Source organism: Triturus cristatus, chromosome 3_2, assembly GCF_964204655.1.
Source record: "Triturus cristatus chromosome 3_2, aTriCri1.1, whole genome shotgun sequence".
NCBI classification, from domain to species: Eukaryota; Metazoa; Chordata; class Amphibia; order Caudata; family Salamandridae; genus Triturus; species Triturus cristatus.
In genome coordinates, this window is record NC_140584.1 from 1,228,071,702 (window position 1) to 1,228,098,320 (window position 26,619).

At 46.8% G+C, this 26,619-nt stretch overlaps 1 long non-coding RNA gene across 1 annotated transcript; it reads left to right on the top strand.

Annotated features, from left to right (window-relative positions):
• Window positions 1–297: 297 nt before the first annotated feature.
• On the top strand, window positions 298–2,287 carry LOC146859525 (uncharacterized). The gene is made up of 3 exons (XR_014979781.1): window positions 298–418; window positions 517–623; window positions 1,279–2,287. It is a non-coding gene; the product is annotated as an uncharacterized LOC146859525 (long non-coding RNA).
• The last annotated feature ends 24,332 nt before the right edge of the window (window positions 2,288–26,619 follow it).

Genomic DNA, 26,619 nt, shown 5'->3' on the forward strand with positions numbered 1-26,619 from the left:
TTCGTTCTATCATGCATTTAATAATCTTACTATCACCCCTTCGCTGTTGTCACAGTTGTTTATTTTGCAACAAACACTAATTGCAATTTTTTTCCTCTTTCCACTATTTTGTCCATTTTTATTTTCCTCCTTTCTCTTCTTTGCATACTTGCTCATGGGTGACTTTCATTAACGCACGTTTTTTCACATTCAGATTCACAGTTCATTTTACATTTTTCCATCCCCATTTCAAGATGGCGCTTATGTTTGATATTGTTCAGTCCCTCTTTTATGTTTTACTAGTCTCACGTCACACGCCGAAGCACCGTGACTGTGTCTCCATTTACCGGCAATCATTGCCGACGCTCTTCTCATTCCTTCAGCAATGCACTGATCTGCGCTCAGGCACAGTGAACGGACTATCCTTATTAGACCCCCGGTAAGCTTTATTGCGCTGTTTTAGGTCACATCAGAGTTTTGGTGAACGGTGATTTTTACCGCACACCATTTCACCTTTTTCTTCTCTTTTTTTCACAGAACGTCAGTTTCGCACAAGCACCTGGCCATTTCCTCAATTTTTTGTCCATGCTTATTGTAAGTCTCAATCGCATTGGAGAATTAACGAGCGTGCTCACACGCTTCAGGTACCTTGCATTAGTAATACGATTTACACAGCAGTTCTTGGTCGCTTTTGGGCACTACTGATATTCCCTTTCTTCTCCAGCAGCGTCTTTCTCAATTGTTTCACGCCTCGTTGCTCCCGAGTTTTTTTACCGCAGTTTTCTCACCAGCAGTACGTTTTTTTCCACACTAGTCACAGCTTTCTTCGTTCGTTTTTTCACTTCTTGCACCCAGTTCATCCAACTTCTTTATTTTTGATGATAGAGACCCAGCCAACGTACATGTTTCCTCTCACATAGACAGTCTAGAGCCAACAGGAACTATTTGAACTCTTTTCCATCAGCAAGTACCCTTAAAGCAGTCATCGCAGATTTTTAACACTAGAACGTTCTATACTAGCCACGATATTTGGCATGCAGTCACTTGGTTGTATTTGTCAAGCATGCTTTTCATTCCCACGTCCCGTCCATTTCAATTTGTGCACCAGTTTCGCTTTGCTTTCTCCAATTTTTTCATTTTGTGATGATCATTGCTATGGGCTGAAAGCGTACAGGAACTATTTCACTCTGGCCGCGGCCACAGACCCTGCACCTTTAGCATTGTTACTGTTCGTCCACAATTCAATTTAGTTTATCATTGATGACATCTTTCAAAATGTTTTTTCATTTGTCTTTTCAGATGCCCCTGAAGAAGGGATTCATTTCAATCCCGAAATGCATTGGGCAGAACTTTGATACCTTTCGTAGTATGTTTTCTGTTAGCTTAATTGTATTGTTTTGATTTATTGATGTATTTCAACATCCAAATGTCATTGATTCTTTTATTGTAACATGCACGCAAAACTTCAACAGTGCTTTTAATTTATGATTAATAACAATCTGCTGGATATGAGATCAATCATTTACAGATAAATATTGTCAATTGAAACTGTTTCAGTTTTTCTTCAGTTTTGCAGATAGTTGAAACATTAATACGTTATACTTTCCTGAGCATCCAGTACACTTGTGACAGTCCACCAGACGTTTGTGTATCACAGAACAGCCATAAGGAATTATTTCTGAAAGCTGCAGAGGGGCTCAGCTCATGCTTGGGCACCCTCTCACACAACACCAAGCACTCTGCCTTCAGGGTTGTCAAGGCCTGCCATAGGAGTGACTTATAGGTTTATATGTGTCTGTATATATGTGGATCTGCAATCAAAGAGTTGAAAAATTGTCGGGTAGTGGGTCAGGACAAAATCTCTGTTGGCATATTAGAATCTTTCCCCAATTCTCAGGCAATATATTTAAAACAAACCTTTGATCTCTGTAGGAGAGTAGGATCTGCACATTATGTTGCCCCCACTTTTTTTCTGATGTTTACACTGGTTTCTGGCTATAGTCTGGATGGGACCCTGCTAATCAGGGCCCCAGTCTCTCTGTTCTCTCTAAACAACTTGGACTGCATATTAGATGCACTAGTGATTGGATACTGTGGTACCTTATGAGCCCCTAGTATATGGTACCCTAGGTACCAAGGGTATAGGTACTTCACAGACCTACCAGGGGCTGAAGCATGTATTATGTCACCCCTGGGACGCAGACTAAATCTGACACCACAGGCCTGCTACTGCAGCCTGGGTGAGGTAGTGCTAGCACTCCTCACTGAGATATAGATCACTAAGGGCCTCATGTAGGAAGCCAAATACCGGTCGGTAACGGCCGATTTTCGGTAATTATACCGTTACCGACCGGTATTTTGGCTTTTGAGATGTAGGGGGAGAATTTCATGATTCGGTATTTACCGAATCGGTAAAATTACCGAATCGGTAATATTACCGATTCGGTAAATTTACCGATTCGGTAAATACCGAATCATGAAATGAGATGTAGGGGGAGTGTGTGGTGGGTGTGGGGATTCGTTATTTACCACCAACTAAAGGTTGGTGGTAAATGACGAATAGGTGAAAAAAAGCATTTTTGTGCACGTTTAAGTGTGCAATGTGGCAGACATACATGCCCTTAGGGCATGTATGTGCGCCACATGTGCACACATGGCCGAATCAGGGGTGCAACAGGGTGTCAATGTGACACCCTGCCACCCTTGCATGTGCTCCCCCATTACCGAATCGGTATTTACCGATTCGGTATTTACCGATTCGGTAATGAGGCATACCTTCCCATCAATGGGAAGGTATGCCTCATTACCGAATCGGTAAATACCGATTCGGTAATTACCGAATTTTTCCGATTCGGTAATATTTACCGACTCATTACCTACATTGCATTTACCACTTCATAAATACCGAATCGGTATGATTCGGTATTTATGAAGTGGTAAATGCCAGCCCACCTACATAAGGCTGTATATCTCTACCTACACACACATATAAACCCCTAAGGCAGGCCCTATCAGTACTGAGGGCAGGGTGCTTGGTTTCCATGTGAGCGGGTGCCTCTGCCTGAGCAGGGCCCCTCTGCAGCTCTCAGAGTCCATTCTCTGTGGCTGTTTGTGGATGCGGTTAAACCATATACTCTTAAGTGCATTATAACCTCGCGGTAAATGCTAACTCTGGGATGGCTGCATCAAAACATGTCGTGTTTGGTGTCAAACGCTTTCGAATCATACCCCCACACCAGTAACTGGTGTGGGAGTATGATCCCACCCTTCTAGAAGGATAGACATGTACCCACTGTGGAAACACGGTAGAATCCTGAAGAGCCCTGGCATCTCAAAATGGATGCCACTGGTCACAGACACTGGGCTGCCTCCTGCTGCTGACCGAAACTCCCAGTGGAGGAGACCCAACAATAAGCATCCTGTCACAGGGAGGTGTGGTCACCTCCCAGACAGGGTTTAGTGTATTGGGGCTGGGTGGGTGCACTCCTAGAGTGCTTTGAAGTCCTGCACTGGGGGAGTAGTAGGCTACTCTGTGCATATACCAGCTCAAACCGGTTCAGGGGCTACCTGTCCCTGCTCTGGCACAAAACTGGACAAAGGGAAGTGGGTGTAGCCACCCACTCCCCTGACCCTCCCATAGGAGGGGTCATAGAGCTAGCCCCTCCCTTCCTTCCAGTTTAAGTTAGGGAACACTTGCCATTGCAAACTAGATATCCCTGGACGATGCTCTGAAGAAGAATACTGGACCTTCGACGTTCCACTACCTCAGGCAGGCTGAAGAATCTCCCTTGGAGTCAAGGAGTGACTCCACTGCTTGGCAGGCATGAAAACTTTGAATCAACGTTCACAAACTTTCCCGCACCCGCCGGAGTCCGAAGTCCCTGCAGCCCTGGAAGTGGATTTCCTGACTTCTCCAAGGTCAACGTGAGTCCTCAGTGACGCTGAGGCAAGTGGACCCCACGAGTGACGAGGAACCACAATACCTGGGTACCGGGCACTATTTTCAAGTGCAACCCCTTCATGACATTCTACAAACTTGTGCATTGGACCACATGTGGTCCAAGCCTCCAGCAGGATTTTATCTGAAGATCAGAGGCCTACCTCATCCCGATTGACCCTGGACTCCTGGTGAGTGAATCCTCCCAAGGCATCTTTGCAATCTCTTGCCGGCTGGCTTGTGGGTCCCAAGAAGACGTTTCTATAAAACCAAAGGGCTTCCCTGATTGCTCCAGGCCTGCCCTGACTTACCGTTGCTGGGTGAGTCCCTCAGACCTTTCTGGTCTGCACCCCTGACTTTTTACACTTTCCACAAGACTTGCTGTTACCTAGGCTTGTTGGCTCCAATCTGGTCACCAAAACCGCAGTAAGCTGCAGACTTTGTGGGACATACCAAATCCAGCTCCTGGTTGTTGTCGATGCCTCCTGGACCTCGTGGCTGAAGAGTCAAGACACCCGTGATCACCTGAAATCACCCGACGACTGTGGGCATCCAGCTTCCTCGCCCCGGGTCACTGCCAAATGACTTTGAACACTGTCCCCTCTGCTTTCAGGTCTTCTTTCTCCTGAATCCAGGCTTGGATACCACAGTACACTTCTCCTGTCTTCACAAGCAGCAAGTCTTCTTTGGCTCCCATTGAAAACGACGCCGCGACCCGACAACAAAAGACACCAATGCACCCGGCTTCCCTGGGTGAGGTAACTCCAGCACTACAGTGCTCCTGTGGGTGTTGGCTCTAGAACTTCTTAGCCTGTAAGTGACTTGCTTGTAGACTCTCCCGAAGTATCCTAATACTCTAAATTTCCAATCGCGACTTGCTCCATTGAAGTCAATTGGGATCCACGGCTGTGTTCTAACACTGCATGCGTCTCCCGTGGGTCCTTTACTTACCTGCCTTGGGTGGATTAGTGAGGCCCCAGCGCTTCTGAAGGTCCTAGGCCTTGTCCCTTCTCAAGTCGTTATCTCTAAGTCTCTTTTTTAGTATATGGTCTGGTACACCCCTAGGACCCCAGCCATATTTGTGCTTAACTTGTGAAATGTTGATTTGTGCATACGTTTCTGACTTCTAATCTCATAAAGCGAGTAGTAGAGTGTGTCTAGTAATAAATACATATATATTTTATATATATACCTGTGTGGTGTCCTTTCATTTAGTAATTCAAGAGATTATAAGGTAAAACAAGCTGCTTTACATTCCTCTAAAGACTTTGCCTGAAGGCTGCTCTCCACAGCTACCACTAGGAGATCTTTCTTAAAAAGGTTGTCTTAAACCTATCTACCATAAGAGTCGAATTGTACTGGTGCAAGGTGGCCACTTTAACTAGTGACCATTATATACCAGGCCAACTTCTCAGAATCTCTGGATCTAATCTAAACTCATGGGTTCTAGGTTCCAGGCTGACCGGGGTATATGCCCCAGTCAAGCATTAACAACACACTTATGAGAAGGCACAAGCAATATCGTAACTTATCCTGTGCTCACCCTCTGGTATCTTGGCACAGGGCAGTCAGGCTTAATTTGTAAATAAAGTATAAAAAATGTATGCAACACATCAAACAGTTAAACAAAGGAAAAACCACACAAAAAGACTACACACCAGATTAGAAAATTAGAACTTAATTTAAAAATATACCAAGACAAAAAAAAAAAATCCAATAGGTTGAACTTGAGATATTGATTGCAAATTTTATGTTGAAAATAGCACAAAATAGTAAAAAGCTCTACTAAAGGGTATCTGATCGGACAGAAAGTCAAAAGTTCAGGCCGACCGTGATGGAGTGCAGGCCAGTTACAGGGACCTTGTTAGGCCCGCTGAACAAAAGTACCTTAATACGAGTTGTGGAGCGATGCGTGAATCCAGATTGAAGCTGCATCACATCACTGAGGTGAATCAGCGGTTCTGAGATACGATCATGCTGCCATATGAGGTCCTGATGCATCGAGGTTGAGGATCCTGTCGAAGTGGGCTTTGATGTGAAGGCTGGTGTGGAGGATTAGAGGCGCAGCTGAGATGATGTGTTGGTTCCGATGAGCGGTGAAGTTGAGATGTGAGGGTTAGGTGTTGTTGCTGATGTGGCCATCAACAAGGAATGTGAGGAGCTTGTGATGGGAAAAGTATAGTATAGTATACCATATGTTAGGATTTCAAATTAGTATTTCAGAGACACCAGGCTTGGAGGGGTTCTATCTGTTCCCAATTAGGAATTACACCTATAAAATGTAATTAGGTAATCCCAATGCTATCGCATGGGAGAGGTAGACCTTACTGTAGTGAAAAAACACTTAGCGATTTTTTTCACTACCAGGACATGTAAAACTTAAAAGGGAAAATAAACTTTGTCACACAGTTGGAACCATGCAGTGCCTTTACAACATGATCTCAACAACGAATGCATCTTTACTACACAAGTCTTTACAACGGCTTGCTTTAGGGAACTTGTTGGTGGACTGGTGTTACAATTTAAGTCCAACACTTTCCATTCTGTTGTGCAGATTGGAGTCAGAAAAATAAATTATAGTATTCCAAAGTCCAGTACATCCCTAAGACAAGTCATTGTAGCGCCCTGCATGGTAAAGGAATGCGTGGCAATGACTCATTCATTGTATTGACTGCATTGTAAAGGCATGCTTGGTACAGGCATGAGTGGCTCCATCGTACAACTACTTAAACGTACATGTCCTGCCTTTTAAATACATTAAGTCCTGCTCACTAGTTATCCAGGCCCTACCAAAGGGGTGCCTTGAACGCATAAAAAGGGAGTGTTTAGGCCTGGCAAGAGATTTATCTTTCCAGGCCGACTTGGCAGTTTAAGCTGCAAACACGGGCGCTGCCATTGCAGGCCTGAGGCATTCTTAGGGGGCTACTTAAGTGGGTGGCACAATCAGTGCTGCAGGCCCACTGGCGGAATTGAATTTACAGGCCCTAGGCACACGGAGCATAATTTACTAGGACTTCTAAGTACATTAAATATGTCAATTGGGGATAAACCAATATTTCTATGTTTAGAGGAGAGAGCTCAAGCACTTTAGCAATAGTTAGAGGTGGTAAAGTGCACAGAGTCCTAATACCAGCAAAAACCAGGTCAGGAAAAGGAGGGAGGCAAACAGCTGTCAGGTCTAACGGAAGGAATTATTATTCCTTTATATAACAAGGGTGATAGGAATGATCCCAAAAGGTATGGACCGATCACCCTTCTGGACATAATAGATAAATCCTTGCCAAATGTCGCCTACAAAGCCTCAGAATAGACACATTAAAAACATCACCTCCTGATGGAGCGATGTGAATTTAGGGAGGGCTGTTCCACAATCAGACCCTCCATCTTTTAGCGATTTTGCAAAACACAAATTGAGTACCAAATTGTTAAAGGGCCGCAATGCTAAACATTTTTATCTAATAGGCTGCAATAAACATAAAGGGACTCATCTTGAATTTTCCTTGATTTCTTTGTTTCTTGGCTCTGCATGGCACAATTAGAAAGTGCTTGTGCATGCTGTCACTTTAGTCATGGTGCACTTTTAAGAAACTGAAAATGGTCACTACGGGAGACAGTTTACTTTTTTTGCAGTGCACAGCATTCTCCATCACCCTGCTCTGCAAATCGATTAAGCCGGTCCTCTAACAGAGAAGTCCAGGAAGGCCACAAAATAATCACCAAGAGAGGTGTTTATGACCCCTCCTCACCATCCATCCAGGGACAGAAAGCAAGAAACAGGGCTGTGGTTTTGTCACACCTTCTTTGACTGTGGCAGGGGTCCATTCATTTCTCCTACAGCAATGCATCCACCTCACACTTACGTTGGTGCCTGGCAGCTTGCCTCTCATGAGTTCAAATGAGCTAAGTCCAGTAGAATTGCAAGGTACACACAGTGCACCACACTTCCTAAAACCATGAGAGATGGCTTCATTCGCCACCTGAACAGTATTCTTTACCACTCTGTTAAAGCGTACCACTGCCTCGTTTCATGCTGGATGATAAAAAGAGGTAGTTTTATGTACTATGCAGTTCCCAAATGTCCCTCATGACTGACATAATTTGCATATTTTATTTTTGAAGGAATCAGGAGGAATCCCTCATCCAGCATGTAGGACTTTTCCTTCCTCAAGTGACAATTGATGTTTCAATTCTCCAAAAAGTCTGTATTCACTACTCAACTCACATTTGGATGGGCAACCGTCCCCAGTCCATTTACAAATCTTTTGCAGCCCTTCATCCTTTACAGTGGCTTCCACCCACTCATTTTCTATAATGCCTTCAGTGACTTTAGCTACACAAAAATTCTCAAACTCCTCTAAGGGTTGGTTAGTCACTTCCAAAGGTACCCTGCTCAAATAATCTGCCGTTTTGTTCTTTTCTCCAGGTACATAACAAACATCATAATTATAGTCCAAAGTGTGATGGACATGCAAGCCAATCTAGGAGAAATAGTGATCAAACCCTTTGTGCTAAGAACTTTAGTTAGGGACTTGTAATCGCTCCTAAGGGTGAAATGCAAACCCAGATGTAAGACCTGGAATGTTTCAAACCCCACACACATGCAAGTGCCTCCTTTTCAATAACCAAATACTTCACTTTTGTAGGGCTAATGGAGCGGTAAGCAAAAGCGATAACACATTTGTTTCCACTTGTATCAATATGTGTGAGAACAGCGTCTAACCCTTTACAGTCGGCGTCCGTTGCGACAATACTCCTCAGAACAGGATTAAAACCCTGTAACGCTGGGGCAGCATTAATGTCATTTTTCACAATCTGAAATGCCTGTTGACATTCTTCAGACCTATGGAAAGCACATTTATCTTTCAAAAGAGGTCTGATCAGAAACGTTTTACTAGAAAAATTCAGGACAAATTTAGAATACAATTCTGCAATGCCTTAAAAAGTTCTGATTTCATCCTTACTGGTAGGTGCGGGAGCTTCTTTAATTGCCTCAACTAAAGATGCCTTTGGTTGCACCCCTCTGTCAATTATTTCATGGCCTAATTAAGTGATAATTGCACTTGGAATATTGCGCCGTAAATCTCTTTTCACTAAGGATTTCTAAAACCTCCCTGAGTTTCATGTTGTATTCCTCGGCATTCCCATGACTAAGATGTCATCCTGGAAGAAAACTACTTTCTTAACATGTTTAAACAATTTGAACTTTAACTGGTGGAACATGGCAGCCATGGTCGCCATACCAAAGGGTACACGACAAATTGAAAACATCCAAATGGTGTAATGAATGCAGTTAACCTCCAACTATCATGGTGAAAAGGACCTGATGATACGCATTTCGCTCTCTTGCTGATAGACATCACACTTATCTTAGGGAGCAGAAATTGGTCAACCAGAATGTTCTTATCTATCATCTCTAAGGTCCACACACAGTCTCATTTTTCCATTGGCCTGTCGTACTATCACTAATGGTGCGATCCAATCAGACGACTCTAAGCTTTCTATAATGCCTTCAACCTGAAGTTTATCCAGCTCTTTGAGACTTTATCTCTGATCCCTTAGGGAATATTCCTGACTTTGTGTATACATGGTGTGGCACCTTCCTTCAAAATAATTTTATGCTGGAAACTTTTAAGTGCATCCACTTGATCCGAAAACACATTGGGAAAATATTTATATACATTGGTGTCATGACTCGAATCGAAACAAACTCCAAGAAGTGGTTCTATACCACTGGTATCCAAAATAATACAAAGTTTTCCTTGGTCCCACCATCCTGAATCAGAAGGACCAGCTTTGGAAACGTATAACTTGCATAATGCCATATTGTTCTTAATTTGGAAATTCAATTTCTTGAAACCCTTACAAAGGAATTGGTTCCCTGGTGAAACCTTTTCGAGAAAAATCGAGATGTGGAAAAATCATCACCTAAAACCATTAGCAGCATGCATAACAATTTGATCTCTAATAAGTTTGTCATGCAAGGTGCCAAAACGGCACGTCAAAGCAACAATCTTTAAGTCGGACACATACTCCTCCACTGTCTCATCCTTGGACTGCTTCCTGTGCAAGAATTTATAACGGTCAATACCTACACACACAATTGGGGCATAACATGCACCCAAATCGACCAAGGCTTATAAGAAGACATTTCAACCAAAAAGTGTTTTTAGTAATGCGGTTGTACACCTTTAACACCGCAGGACCTAAAGAATGAAGCAATATTTTCTTTTGTTTAAAAGGTGTAAAATCATCGTCTTCATACAAGGTGGAAATGTAATTAAGAAATTACTCTTTCCACTCTTGCCACTTCACTGCATTGTCTGCAGAAGAGGGTAAAAAGGGTTGAGGAGGAGTAAGATTTAATAAACCATTAGTAGCCATAGTCACTAAAGTGTGACAACAAGACACTCGCCAATTTGATGTAGCATAGAGAGAAAAAAATGTATGTATTCAAGAAATATGATTAAAAGTTTAACTTACTGGTGCTCTTAAAATCCTTGAATGCACAATTAAAAAATGAGTGTAAACACAGGTAAATGAATGAAGACTCCCACACACATGCAAGTGCATGATTTGATGTCAAGTTTGGCATATGCTATACACTTTGATTGTGCCAGATACAATCTATATAGCCCGTTCCTTTCCCTGTAGTGCAGTGCATCACTTTCCCTATCATCTGTGCAACCAAAACTCCCGCAGGGGGTATCCACTTTCTGGCCTGCTAGCATGGCCGGGAGGCGGTGCTGCAAAAAAAGACTAGTGCGTCACCTCCTCCTCGCTGACGATCAACCGGGGCTGCACACCTGGGAGGAGGCCTACCATGCTCTGCATTGGCACTGCGTGGGGTAAAGACTAGAAAAGAAAGGAAAGAAGAAATAAGGAAGAGGAAAAATAAAAACAAATACAAAAAGTCAATTTAAAAAAAAAAACTTTAATGACAAAGACAGAGAAGCATACAATAAATAGAAATAAGAAGTTGATAAATTAAGAGGGGGAGGATTACAAAGACAACAGAGAGATTGAAAATTAGGCCCAGCACCATTAACAAAGCAGAAAAACAAGATGGCCGACCCCTTGTGATCCTTATGGTGTCATTTATGCACAATTTGGAAAACAAAAATGTAATCCTCGTTGTGTTTTGCAAAAAAAACGGGCGCGACGGGGAGCTCTGTCCACCCATGGAGCTCCAAGTAGCACGATGGAGATTTTTAGTCACTCAGTGGAATTCCACGTAGCACAACTCAGCGAACTCCGCCCAGGCCTGGTCCCTTTCATCATCATCAGAAGTGGTGCTTGGAGAAGATGGTGGAATTGTACCCTTTTTTTACTTGCTGAAGATCTGGGAGCCAGTGATTCTGATACTCTTCCGGGTGTTGATCGGCGGTGTGGGCGTCGCGTCTGGAGCAGTTTGGTTTCTCTCTCTTGGAGCCACGGAGGTCACGCTGCGGCTCCGCGTTTTGGGTCTCTTGAAGGCAGCCTATGGATTTCAGCTGCAGAACCTTGTTTTCTTTGACAACTTCTACGGCGGCTAGCTGTTTTTGTTCCCCGTCAAAGCCTAACGCTGGTGACTTTGAGTATTTAAACCTCGAGTGAGCTGCTGTCTCACTCGGCTTTGCCAGAGCAGGGTGATCTCGGCTGCCAGCTTCCTGCCTCGAAGAACTTTGGAACTCCGAATGCGTCCCGGCACAGAACCGGCTTAAGGAGTATTTCCCCGCTGCCAGTTTCCCGATGCAAAGAACCTTGAATCTTCAATTACATGCCAGCTCTGAACTGGCTTAAAGAGTACTTCCCCGCTGCCGGTTTCCCGCCGCAAAGAACCTTGGATCTTCGATTGCGTGCAGGACACTCTCGCAATTTTTTCCACTCGTGAGAATTCCAATCATGGACCGTGAGTGGTCTACAAGGAGTGATTGCAACTTCTGAATTCTTCCCTTCTAGGAAGGAGTGAGAGACTTATAATTTTGTTACAAACTCCTTATATTCTACATCGTGTCGTGACCTGTCTTTTCTGGCTGTGATGAAGCGGTGTGGTCTTTCCCTGAATTCCCCCCCCCGTTTCTCAGACGAGAGTGGTCTATGATTGTGTGGTGTTTCTACCTCTTTGTGGCACTATCTTCTGCGAGCGTGGGGGACTCCTCTTCATTCCTGTGGATTTGGGCAAGAACCAGGGGTGCCGCTCGTAAGCCCGGAGTTGGTGTTGGACCGAGGACTGCGAGGCCCAGCAGCCCTCCACCTTCCCGCTGCCCGCCTCTTCCTCGAAACCCCGCCCCCTGCGCACCCTCCTACTTCCGCCCACGCATTTCCGCAGCGCACAACGCAGCACGGGCGAAGCCCGGGACAAGGGCGGGCCCGTCTGTGCCCGTCAGAGGCCGGGACGGGGCACCCCCCTTGGTTCCCTATACGAGCTGCGTGTTATGGGGTAAGACCAAAAGCTGCCGGTGAGTTGTTTTAACTCTTGAGTTGCTGTGTCTAGTCGCTAACGTGATTTACTACCGGCACGGTGGTGTGCATTTGACCCACCCATATACCATTCAATGGCCTCCGCTGGTGTGAAGAAGGGTCGTAAGTCCCTTAGTGGGGGAGGAGTAGTTGGGACTCTGGACAGTTTCATCACGAGAGCTGCGTCTGTCCTTCAGAAAGAAATTGAACTCACTGAGAAAAGACTCTCTCTTGATCTTGAGCATAACAAACGTTCCTCACTGGGTAGAATCGCTTTTGTAAAGTCACCAGTAGCTATAACCTTGTCTGCTCCAGCTCCCGTTATTAGCGTACCACTGCTGAGTGAACAGGAAAATGTAGCTGTAACGGCAACAAGTAATGTTTGGTCTGTGTCCGAACAAAGCGCCTCCTATGGTTCTGACGCTCGTATATCTATGACTAATGAAGGAACAACTAGATCTGGCCAACCTCTACGTTCCGACGTTACTTCTGCCAAGCCGTCAGAAAAGGCGGCGAAACGCAAGCGAGGTTACACAGTGCTGCCTAACAAAAGACCAAAAACCCAGAAACGGCAAAACACGGGTACTCTCGAGCCTGTGCTCAACGCTGACTCGCCGGCTGGAGGTTCTGAGGTCTTAAAAGGTTCTGCACCGAATAACGACTACTGGCTAAGAATGGAACAGTTATTAACTGCGACTTGTCGCCCTATTTGCAATAGACTTGATTCTCTGGAAAACAGACTCTTAAATCTGGAATCAATGCTGTCTCTATTGTCTAGGGCCATGGGGTCAGAGGATAGAGGGGGAACTAATGAAAATGCTGCTGAGACTGTTTATTCTGCTCTTAATTCATCTAATGCAGTGGCAGACACAGTAGAACATCCCATTCCGTCGAGCCAAGTTCCGGCTCTGGCTAATGAGCCCCGTGTGTTCTTCCCCCACCATCTGTAACAGGGAATCCAAGGAGCGGGTTGCCCCCTGCCACTAGCATCTTGCTAAATGAGCCAAGTGGCACTGATCACACCCCACGCATCCAGCTAGGGCCCTCTTCCGACTCGAATCTACCCCGCTTGAACCTTCCTCCTGAATCTGCCCCGTATGCGGTGGTCCTTGCCGGTGTCCCCTCCCTGAGCCATGGATCAAGGGAGTCCTTCTTTGACTTAAAGAACAAATGCATGCACTGGCTAAATTGTAACAAACCGCTCCCGAACCAATGTACAAGCGAGTTATTATTCGTAAGGAGGATAAACTGGGTAGGCAGCAGACCAAAGGATATGCCGGGTGATTGCGTAGTAATAAACTTCAGGAATCCAAACACTGCTAGGTACATCTGCACATTCCAGTCAGGTCCCTATTTTAGCTCCCACACAGCAATCAGAGCCCTTCCACTCACCTATTTTTATCCGGGACCTCAGAACTGTGGTATTGATGCCTCTTACAGGGGGAGGGTAGACAGAAGGAGAATTGGTAGGGTTGGACTACCCCCCCTTGTTTCACTAATGGAACTCAGACCTTTGACCGACACGGCCCACCTCCGCTAGAAGCTTTCCAGCACACTAACAGATTTTGTACCCTCGATCAGGTGGACTGACGTCCAAACTGTAGTGCTCTGAAGCCCAATCCAGTTTCGGGGGGGCGGACAGAATTGGTAGACTTGCTAAATGGGATTGGGCAGGAAACCCCGAGTAGGTTAATTAACTTACCACTAAACACAAGTCCCGTTGCTGACCAGCCTCCCAAAACAACCAAATTAAGGTCGAGTTTCTGCTTGCTCTCTTGGAATGTGGCAGGTCTCAAGAACAAATTGATGTGTGAAGACTGGGGCTCTTTTATTGACAATTTTGATATCTGCCTAATGCAAGAGACATGGGCCTTAGAAAATTTCCAAAGAGCAGGCTTTGTATCTTTTAGCACACTAGCAGTAACTGGTGGTAAGGGTAGACCTTCCGGAGGCCTCACTAACTGGGTGGGTCTCCACCTGGGCGCTTCGGCAAGACAACTCAACACCAACCTTGATGACATCCTATGTGTGTTGCTTGAGCTGCCTAAGAACACCTATTTGGCTATCCTAAATGTTTACTCTAGACCTTCCGGGGTGGTCGGGAATCCACGGTTATAGAGCAGCTAAACAAATTTATCCTGTCTTTGGATCCCGGATACTCTATAATTGTGGGCGGCGATTTTAACTACCAATATGAACCACTCAGTGTGTCGGTCCTAGATGATCCATCTGCCGAAAACGAACATCGGAACATCCCCGATCCGATGCTCCCCATGGTCAAGGCCTGGACCCCTTTGGTTCTTCAGATCTCGGCCCTTACTCTCTCATTATCCTTGAGGGCATGTAATGGGAGATTTGACTCCGACAGACCTGGTCGAGCCACCTTTAATAGAATCGGACAAACCTCTATACTCGATTATATTCTCATTCAAACACGATCATGGGACATGGTGCTGGATTTTAATGTGATTGAACGTGCTGACAGTGATCACAATGCTTTGGTGGCCACATTCAAACCAGGACTAGCACTAGTCAAAATACCTTATCACCTACATTTGCGCAACCTTTAATCTTGCGCAACAATGGACGAAGGGTTAGATGGCCCCGCATTGTTGCAAGTACAAACAAAATGGCTGAGATCTATCGCCTCGCCCTACCCCATCTTCAAGAAATGTCTGAGGTTGGTTCAAATCGAATTAACACAGAACAGGTGACTGGACCCACAGGTATTCACCTACAGTTAGTGGAAAAACTCTCGAAGGTGTTTTGCTCTCAGGAGAATGCGAGGCCCCATCTGCCCAAAAAGCCTCTGTGGTATTCTGCTGAGTGCAGGAAATCAAAGAGCGATTTGCTCTTTGCAATTAAAGCCCTGGACAAAAGCAGAATTAAATCTTTGAGGGCAAGGCACAAACAAACTTTAGAAAGGGCTAGAAAGGCATGGGAGGCCGAGACATGGGAGGAGCTGAGGTTAACCTTGCAGGCCAAAGACTTTAAGGGTTTTTGGACCATTGTTAGTACGGGCAGGAAAGCACCTGGTACCACCTCATTCCCAAATATATCCGAAGCGGTATGGGAAGTTCACTATGGGGGCCTCTATTCCGACCCTAATGACAATTTATTACCTATAACCACTTCCCCTACTAGACTTGCTTCTCAAGCAGAAGCCATTTTGGCAATAACATCAAAGGAGGTGGAATCGGCTATTCGCCTGCTGATACCCAACAAAGCGCCGGGACTGGACAAAATCCCTGGCGACCTCTACCGCTCTGAACCAAAGATCTGGGTCCACTACCTTTGTGCTCTATTTAACTCTATACTGACGGGTGCGGAACTTCCTGAGTCTTGGCTTGGTGCAGAAATCGTTCCGATATTTAAGAAAGGCTGTCCTTTACAACCTTCAAATTATAGGCCTATCAGCTTAATTGACATCACACAGAAGCTGTTCGGCCGTATAATTCTGGACAGATTACAGTCTTGGGAGTCGTAAAACAGCATCCTAAGCCTTTTGCAAGCGGGTTTCAGAGAAGGCATTTCCACTGTTGACCAGATCTTTCGACTTCAGATCATTTACTGGAAGACCATGTATCTAGAGGGTGGCAGCCTCTACCTCATTTTTGTTGATCCGAGGTCGGCATTTGATCTGGTACCGCGAGAAAAACTGTGGAAGGTGCTTCAGGCTCTAGATGTCCCCTTGTATCTTCTGGACATTTTGAGCAGGCTCCACAGGAAAAATTTCGCCCAGGTCAGATGCGGAAAACATGGCGACCTGTCCTCCCGCTTCCCCGTAAACCGTGGAGTCCGACAAGGATGCGTGTTGGCACCCACGCTATTCTGTTTATACATTAACGGGCTCATTAAACACCTGGAGGGTATCAGGGATACAGATGCGCCAAGACTCGCTACGGGCCTGGTGCCAGCGTTGATGTTCGCTGACGATACTCTGTTGTTGTCCCGAACGTCAACTGGCATCCAGCGCATCTTGGATGGCTTTGTGGATTTCTGCGCTGAAAGGGGCTTAGAGATCAATTTAGCTAAAACTAAATTCATGATTCTCAACCCCCCCAAGCATACACGGCCTAACCCAGTTTTGAACGGCGTATACCTTGAGCGGGTGACAACGTTCAGTTATCTGGGGATTATCCTGCAAGAAAACTTTGGATGGGGGGGACAAATTGCCAACTCTGTGTTGAAACTTGCCCAAACCACTGGTGGAATCTCACAAGTATTCAGAGGCTCGGTCTCCAAACCAGTGGGACCAGCGATTGAAATCTACAGGACCCAAGTGAGAGCTGCGTTTGGGAGCGCCTAAACGTGACAGAACCCCCTCCTTGCGCCCAGCGTCTCGACGGGCCACCAGGTTTGGTCGGGTTGGCCGCGTGAAAACGCCAGAGCAGGCCAGGGCAGTGTAGATTGGCAACTGGTTCCCATGATCGGTCCTCTGTCCCGTACCCTTTCCAATCGATGAGGTAGTGTAGCCTGCCCCTAAGGCGTTTGGCATTGAGTATCTTCTTAACTTCATATTTTTCCCCGTCACCAACCTCCGTAGGCTGGGGTCTAGAGAGGAGCCTGGTATGAGGGAGACAGGGCCGCAACAGGGACACGTGGAACACGGGCTGGACGTGCCAGGAGGAAGGGAGAGCTAATATCATTGCTACTGGGTTAACCAGGCTCACTATGGGATAGGGCCCCACGTATTTGGGTTGTAGGCGAGTATTACCCTATAGCCTGAGATGTTTGGAATTCAGCCACACCCTATCCCCTACTTTATAGGAAGGCTCTAGGGACCTCTTTCTATCCGCATAGTGTTTGTCATGTTTTTGTGTTGTAGCTAGTTGTGTTCTCGCTGTTTGGAGTATTGTTCTGAGGTGTACGTGGTGTTCTTGTATGGTAGGGTGGTTGGTGTGCACTGGCCACTCGAACGGCAACATGTTCGGGTGGTGTCCAAGCAAACAGTAAAAAGGCGAGCACCCCAGGGAGGAGTGCTCGGCGTTGTTGTACGCGAACTCCGCTAACCACAAAAGCCTACCCCATTCCTCCTCATGCAACAGCGTGAAACAGCGGAGGTACTGCTCCAGTGTTTGGTTCAGCTCTTCCGTTTTACCATCTGTCTGCGGGTGGTAGCTCGTGGAAAGGCAGGCGTAAATTTTCAGAACGCTACCCAACGCATACCAGAATCGAGACATGAATTGCGTTCCTCTGTCGGTAATGAGAACTGCTGGAATCCCATGCAAGCACACCACTTGCTGCAGGAACGTTTGAGCCAGAGCGGCGGCAGTGGGTAATCTGTTCATGGCTACGAAGTGACCCATTTTGGTTAAGTGGTCCACTACGACCAGGATGGTGTTATAACCCATGCTCGGCGGCATGTCTACGATGAAGTCCATGGACAGCGTATGCCAGTGAGATGGGGGAACAAGAATGTGCTGGAGCCTCCCGCTGGGTTTCTTGTTTTGCACCTTTCCCTGTGCGCAAACGGCACAGCCCGACAAGTAGGTTGCAGTATCAGGTCCCCAGGTGGTCCACAAGAAGTAGCGCTGCATGGCTTGGGTTGTCTTGCGCACACCCATATGACCCCCTATTGTGGAATCGTGGACCCAATGCAAGGCTCGTTGCCGTAGAGACTCGGTTGGCAGGAACAGCCTCCTCTCGTGATACAGGAGATGTTGCGAGGAGGAACGACATGGTGGGTTTTCCGCCACCCAAGCGAGCGGGTCCACTACCACTGTCTGGTTTCTCAGTTTTTCTATGAAGTCACTCGTACTTGTCGCAGCCAGTAGGCCTTCCAGAAAGGAGGCGTTCTGCAGAATGACGGGGTTCTCTTCAATGGGCGCCCCGTTCAGTTTTGGGGGGTAGCTGGAGCCTTGACAAGGCATCAGCCTTTTCGTTTTGTGGCTCTGGGTGAAACCGGATCACGAAGTCATAGTTGGAGAAGAACAACGACCATCGGAGCTGTCGGGGGGTCAGGGCCCTAGCCGTCTTCAGAAAAAGCAGGTTCTGGAGGTCCGTAAAGATCTCCACATTATGACATGCTCCCAGCAGGTGATGCCTCCACTCCTCACACCCCTTCTAAATTGCTAGCAATTCCTTTTCCGTAATACTATAGTTGACCTCACAGGCTGACAGCTTTTTGGAGAAAAAGGCGATAGGGTGTAGTTGGCTGCTATCAGGTTGGCATTGAGACAGAATGCCCCCTATCGCACAGTGAGAAGCATCTGTTTCCAATACAAATGGTCGAGAAGCGTAAGGATCCCACAAAACAGGGGGCTTCGTGAAACAACTTTTTACGGTCTGGAACGCCTGTTCAGCGGAGTCCGTGCAGAGGAAGGTCGCTCCTTTCTGTAGCAGATGCGTTAGGGGTTGTATCATGCGGGAAAAGTTTTGTATGAATTGCCGGTAAAAATTTGCAAAGCCAAGAAAGCTCTGCAACGCCATTCACGTTGGAGGGGGATTTCCACTGAATGATAGCTCGCGTTTTCTTGTTGTCCAAACACACCCCTCCGGGGCCTATGACGTAACCCAGAAACTCCACCTCTGTGACGTGGAATAGGCACTTTTCCAATTTAGCATAGAGTGCGAATCACTGCAGGTGCTCCAACACCGCAGAGACATGACGAAGGTGTTCCTCCATCGAGGCAGAATATATTAGGATATCGTCTGTATACACTATGCAAGACTCGTCCAAGAGCCCCCTCAAGACCTCGTCCATTAAAAATTGGAATGCGGCAGGGGCATTGCAGAGTCCAAAGGGCATCACCCGGTATTCGTACAACCCGAACTTCGTTCGAAAACGGTTTTCCACTTATCTCCCCGCCGCTCTCTTACCAGGTGATATGCGCGCCAGAGGTCCAGTTTGGTAAAGACCTTGGCCGTCTTCAATTGGTCCAGGAGAACAGGGATCAAGGGTAGAGGGTACCTGTTCTTCACGGTAGCTCTGTTAATGGCCCTGTAGTCTATGCAAGCCCTCAAGCCGCCCTCCTTCTTCATTATAAAAAAGATCGGCGAGGAGGCAGGAGAGGACGAGGGGCCTATAAAACCAGAGGACAGCATGTCTTTTAAGTATTGCTGCAGGTACGTGGTTTCGTCCTCCGTGAGTGTGTATACCCGACTGCAGGGGATGCTGGCACGGCCTCTAGCTCGATAACACAATCGTAGTCCCTGTGAGGGGGAAGCCTTACTGCTTCTTGTTTATCAAAGACGGGTCTGTACTGTTCATACACCGCAGGAAACGCCGAAAAGCAACACACCACTCGATCAACGCACGCACTTGCGAGCTTCCCTGCAGGACTTGTCTCGGGATGGGGACTCCTCTCCTTGTTCTTGGTGCAGTGCTCCCGACAAAAGGGAGAGGTCAAAGAAACGATATGTCAAGTACCTGATCAAGAACTTAAGATTCCGCAGGAACAGATGAGAGCTCCTCGATCCCCTACTCCGCTACCGCGAACTAAGTTCACAACTAGCAAAGAGGGGGAAAGGGGAATTGGGATGACAAGAGAGACTGCCAGAGACTGCTTCTGCTTCTGTTGGACTGGAGGGTTGCTTGACTTCTATAGTCTCCTAAAAGATAAACGGGTTATGTAACAATTGCCCTTTACAACATTTCCCTCTCCAACCCAGAAACTAACATCAATACCTGTCCTTCTCTATTGGCTTGCCTCTCTCCTGTGTTTCTACTGTGGGCTGGAATTCTATATATTCTTATTTGACCGTCTTTCTTATAGAATTCTGTGGGAAAGAAATCTTATTAAACTCTCTCCAAGAAATGAAGAAATAGTGTGTTATCTTTACTACCCAGTAATGTTACCTGAAACTTCCCACTAGAATTCCTTAAATAATAACTCTCTTCTTTTCAGGAATGGTGCAGGAAATAAGATGCAGTACTTCGTTGAGTAGTTGGTAAGTATACTTATATATATATATATATATATAACCATATCTACTACTGGATTCTCGCTGTTTCTTCTTCCAGTTTTATTCTCTGCTCTTTACTTTCGTTAGTACACTCCACAAAGGCTGGGAATACCACAGCCTTCTACACTTTCTTCTGCTTCAATGACTTAGCAAATGTCTTTTTTTTAATGTTCTCCAAAAATATTCTGTAGCCAACACACTACTAAATTGACGACTCTCCTGTAGTCTAAATGACTCCGAAACTAAAGTCTTTAGTCCTTCTACAAATATCTCTGACTGGACTCAAGATGATCAGCTGACATTCATAGCCCCAAAATATACCAGATGTTCCGTCCCGCGTAATTCCGCGAAGAGACTGACCTTTAGTCACAGTGTACCTACTGTGACTTCTTTAACAATGAGCTCGGTTTCATTCTCTTGTAGCTCGCAGAAATGAAACTCCGAAAGTCTTCCTCAGGAACAGAGAAAACTGCCGCGAATTAATATGCGACTGTTTTCCTCAGAAATCACCGTTGAAGTGCGATGAGCTCAGCGTGAGCGCGCGCGAACTCAGCTGAAGAGGAATATCAATTGAACCACTAGAGCGGGGACTTGTAACTTCTGAACTGGCGTTACCAGCGGCCATCTTGGAATTCCGCCGAATTGAATCAAAAAGATTATGAAATAATCTAGTCATCACTTGCAGAGATATTACTCTGCGAGGTTTAAATCGGTTTCTCCTGTATTCCGCTTCACCCAACAGCCTGGATCTAAGAGTACTACATGGCTTGTCTTGCTCGGGCCTGACACGATATGAGCTGCCCATCGCACCAAGGGATCATGAAGCGTTAGCCAAGGCATCCCCAATATGAGCTTAAACTGCGGAGCGTCAATTAAATCGAACTGTATGTCCTTGAAGTGATTCCCTCCGATCTGCATCGTAATCGGTTTGGTATGAAAACGCACTGGGCCGGAAGTTAGAGCAGAGCCATCTACGGCTTTCACCTTTTCGGGTGTTTCCTTTTGTTCAAAGGTTATGTGGAGTTCTCGGGCGTACTGTTGGCCAATGAAGTTACCCGTTGCCCCAGAATCCAACAGGGCATGAACCACCACCTTCACCTCAGAGGGTAAGTCCAACATGACACAAATGTTCATATGAGCGACGGAAGACTGAAGAGTGTTGGCTACTGCTGGTGAGACCTCGGTTGCTTTGGGCCTCAAACAAGGGGTCACCTTCTTTTTTGAGTGTGTCAGTTTCCCTGATGCTCCGAGGTGTAGTCGACCACCGAAAGAGTCCTGGTTCCTGACCCCCCTTGACTGGCTGTCTTCACTCTGCTTTTGCATTCCTTGATGAAGTGACCAGGTTTACCGCAATACAAGCACAGCTTTTGGCTTCTCTGCTTTTCTCATTCTGCTTGACTGAGGGGCCCTCTGATCCCACCGATCTGCATGGACTCGGCCCCCTCGACCGAAGCCGTTCGGTCTTCGGGGGCTGGGCGAAGACGCGAAGGAAGGAATCTAGTGTCTGATCGTTGTTTGTCCCCCTTCCTTTCTTGGAGACGTTGGTCGAGCTGGACTATCAGATCGATAAGCTCATCACAGGTGGCCGGCAACTGTACTACCTGAGCTAGGACGTCCTTCAGCTCCCCTCTCAAACCCTGGTAGAACAGCAATGTCCTCTTCTCCACTGGCCAATCGGTCTCCACCACTAGCCTGTTGAAGCTGGTTATGTAAGTGAGCAGGTTCTGCGAGCCTTGCTTGAGAGAAAGGAGTTCTTTGTCCAGAGACAGCTGATGTGCTTTTCGATCGAACAACCTGCGCATCTCCACGCAGAAGTTTGGGAAGTGATACAACACCGGGTCGTCTCGTTCTATCAGGGGGAAAGACCAGCTAGCAGCGTTACCACCTAAGTAGGACAGAACGAAGGCTGTTTTTGCTTGATCCGTAGGGAACATTGTGGGTTTGCACAGGAAGTGCAGTCTGCATTGTCCCATGAAGATGCAAAACTTCTTTGGATCCCTGAAGAACCGTTCAGGAGGAGCGAGAGGCAGCTGCATGGGTTGAATGACATGTACAGGAGAAGGACCGGGCTGAGGAGGTGTGGAAAAGGAAGTATGCGGGAAGACCCCTGTGCCTTGCCCCCCTAGAGAAGCCTGTGCTCCTCAATCAGTTGTGAGCGTGTGCTGTGAGGGAGGGGGTGGGAGGGTCCATCCCTTTATGTAGGAGCCGACTGTTGTTCCGGCCGGCTTTTGACGAGATAGGCCGGCCACCTCCAGTCGCATGGTGTCCATCTCATGATTGAGAGCCACGTTCTCCTCCCTAAAGGCTTCCACCTCCCCCCGCAAGGTGGTTAAGGACTCTAAGCTTGTGGTGAGAACAGTAACCGAGTCCATCACTCAGGCTGTACGTATCCGTGGGCTTGTCAATCTGTCAGGTGCAGACAGGTTAGACACTAACCTCGTAAGCCGGATACAGCGGGAGCGATGCTGGTTGCTCGGTCACCCTCTCCCCCTGGATGGAATCACTCGCGAGCCTCCAGAAGGTGCTCAGTGGGGAACACCACCACAGGGAAAAGGGATCAGAAGAATGCAGGGAAAGGAGGTAAAGGCGTGACCCTCAGATGAGCACGTCTAGAGTTGAAGCCTCACTCTAGTAGCGTGTCCCTCAAGTGCCCTGGAAGAGAAGAGCAGAGAAGGGTAGTCATGTACACGATGCTAGCACACAAACGAAAAGGGAGGCACAGTGTCTAACCAACAGCAACACTCACATGACCCAGTCGGCCTTGTGCCCCCTTTCCCAAGTAATAATGCTGTACCCAGGGGGATGGGGTCTTATGTGCATCATCGACCCTGGGAGGTAAGCCACATGCCTCCCTCACCTGAAATTGTAACCTAACCCCGAACAATTGTGTACCTGTGTCTGAAATTTGCTTGAAGAAGGCCCGCATGACCCCTCCCCAAATAACATCACTTTGGGCCCTGGGGAATTGGGTCCCCAGGGCCAGGCCCCGTGGTCAACTACCCACAGCGCACAGCCAAGGCCCTGTGCTATATGGGGTTGGCTGCATTTCGAGGGGTTGGCCGCATGGACTGGCTGGGGGTTGGTTTTACGTATTGCAATCAAATATTGCTTTATTTTTAACAGAAACCCTAGAATTTCAGTGCAAAAAAAAGGTTAAAGTATCATTTTAGTTAGGTGAAATATTCAGTAACAATGTAATGGTTTAAACTCTAGAAACTACATGAATTCACCAGTTATAGTTAACTCAAGTACCTATAACTCATGCCCTAAGGTAATAATGACTTGTGCCGTCGCCATGCACTGCTAATTGCCTCACATATTACATCTCTCATGACATCTACTATCACATCAACGATAAGATACCTGCAAATGTTGCAGTGAAGTTACTGATGGGAAAATTGTGTACGTTGGGAGGCGAGTTATAGTTACTTAGGTCATGAGTTAAGATTGGTTGAGATAACTGTAACTGGTGAATGCAATGGTTGTTAGAGTTCAAAACACTATGTTGTGACTGAACATTTCACCTAACTATAACGTTATTGTAACCTTTGTTTTTTATGGTTTGAATATTTATTAGTATTTTTGCAACAACGGAGTACAACAATCATCCCACCTCCATCCACCAGCCAGTGGGGAGGGAGCAAAAGAGTAATACCTGGGAAGGCAATTAGGGAAACATGAAGGAGTCATTGAGGGGGGGAAAGGGGTGAGAAGAAGGGGTGAATTATATCGACAATCTGAGCGAGATGAGACATCAATCGTGAAAGGAAGAAAAAAATAAGAGGGGATGTAGGACGAACTGAGGGCAGTATGGCCGATACCATTTCAGGTGGATACATGGTCTGAGTGAGTCAAGCGGAGGACACGCAGGTACGCTGGGCAAGTCAGTTCTCTAAATTCACATGAAAGGTATTGTGTACATGGTCCACTCACCGTACCAAATTGTGATAGGGTATGGGTGACTACTGCTGTCAATTTTTCACTTTCTAAGAGTCCCCACAGTTTTTGGAGTCAGTCCAGTCTCATTGGGAATGTATCCAAGCCCCAGCGAGAAAGTAAAAGATGCTTGGCAGCCCCGATTGTTAATAAAATGGTGTGCCCCTTGGCTGATCTTAAGGGGAATGTAAGGGGATTTGGGAGGCCCAGAAGGATGTAGCTAGGGAATCTGGGGAGTTCAGCATCGTGCATTTGGCCCACGGCTGCTAACACTTCTGTCCAAAAGGAATTGATTTTGGGACAGTGCCAAAGAAAGTGTGTGTGAGGGTGCCACTTTGTCCACAGCATCTTTAACAAGAGCCATCTCCTCCCACCTTTCATTGGCTGACCCTGGCTGGTATATAATATACCAGTAGTGTGCATTTTCTTTCTGGAGGTACTACAGACAGGAGCTCAATCTCTGTTTAATATGTCTCTCTGGGGCATATCAACAAGAAATTGCGATAATTATCGCTAAGTGCTGGAAGCGCGAACATTTTTATCGCCGGCGAAGTCCTTTGTTTATCGCTGCCGTAGCGACGTATTAACAAGGCGCCGCTAACAATCAGTTCCGGCGCTTAGCGATGGTGATAAAATCTTAGCGCCGGCGATAAAAAAAACGCACGCTAATCCACGAAAAGTAGAGATAAGCAATTTATCTAAAAAATCAGCCTGACAATTGATAACAGGCCTGCATTTTGCACGCAGCAAGCGGGAAAATGCACTATAAAAGGCCCCCAAGCAGGGAAAAAAAAATGGATTCCAGTGACCAGAGACCAGACCAGACCAGAGACATGGAGGAAGCAGGGCCAAGCGCAGAGACCGTAGCGAACCCCACAGCCAGCCACGAGGAGCTGGGAGAGAGCCAGGGGAAGGAAAAGAGGAGGAGGAACCCCAGGTTCAGCCACCAGGAGAATCAGGTCCTGTATGGCCTGGTGGCTGAACACCAGCAGGAGCTCTTCATAAGGAAGACAGTGCCATTGTCCAGAAAGAAACATATCTGGGAGGAGATCACAGGTAAGGTCAATGCTGTGGGACAGAGGAAGAGGAGGACCGTGGAGGAGGTGAAAAAACGCTGGAACGACAGCAAGAAGAATACCAAGGAGAAGATGGCCGCCAACCGGAGGGCAGCCACGGCCACCTGAGGTGGTAACAGCTGGAGCTGGATGAGCAGGAGGAACTGGTGGCGCAAGTCATAACAGAGAGATGGTGGTTGAAGTGCCGGGTCGGGACACCGCTGCAGGTCAACCGACACAACCACAGGGTGAGTACACACTATGGAGTGGGTGGACGGGGGTGGATGGCCACAATGGCACACATGTATAATAAATAGCATTGCATACCCACAATTACTGTGGTTCAGGTCCCAGATAGCCCTGTGCATGGTGGAATGGACACACATAAACATTGCTAGCCACACTTTGACGAACTCACTGACATCCGCGCCGGGACACTCTTTGAGTATCTGCGTGCGTAATAAATGTACATAACATCGAAATGTGCACTGAAACCTCAGAAAAACACAGTCTAGCTACATCATCAGACCACAAAATAAGTGCCACATCACATACCAAAAGGCCACATCACGTAGAGACGCACAATGCTCACAAAATGCACTCCTTGCACCATCACAACCTATATCCAAATCATCTCCACAAGGCCGCAACTCACATGTGCCAAAATGAGTATGCAGTGTGAATGTGACTGATCACGCGCACCTGTAAGCATGCCAACAGCAAGAACAGCACACCTGTAAAATAGCACATGTGGCTGACTTGAGTGCAAGGATGTGTGTGGCCAACAAGGGTGACTTGGAGGGCCACACAAAACCTTGCACACGAGCCAGACACATGTGAAATGTTGCAGGTGTGCTGAGCCTGTCACTGGCATGCTTACTCGTGCACGTGACCAGTCACATTCACGCTGCATACTCATTTTGGCACATGGGAGTTGCGGACTTCTGAAGAAGATTTGGATAAGTGTGGTGATGAGGCAAGGGGGACATTGTGACAACCGCATGCCTGTACTACCAAAGTGCCCCCTTGCCTGTACATGCTATGCAGCACTGCGTACAGCAAGATGAGAAAGTAATGAGTCACTCCGCATACCGACAACACATGCAATGTCACACCAAAAATATGGATTATGGGGCATATTACCAAGGACGGCATTAAAATAATAGCCGCTTGAGCGGCAGAAAACTGCCACTAAAGCAGCGATAATGGCCCTTAAAAAATGCCCTGGAGAATTCCAATGCAAGCCCATGGTCACACCAGACCATGGACTTCTATTGGAATTTCCTAGGGCATATTATCAAGGCCATGATCGCCGCTTAAGCGGCAGTTCTCTGCTGCTCAAGTGCCGATAATCTGTAATGCTGT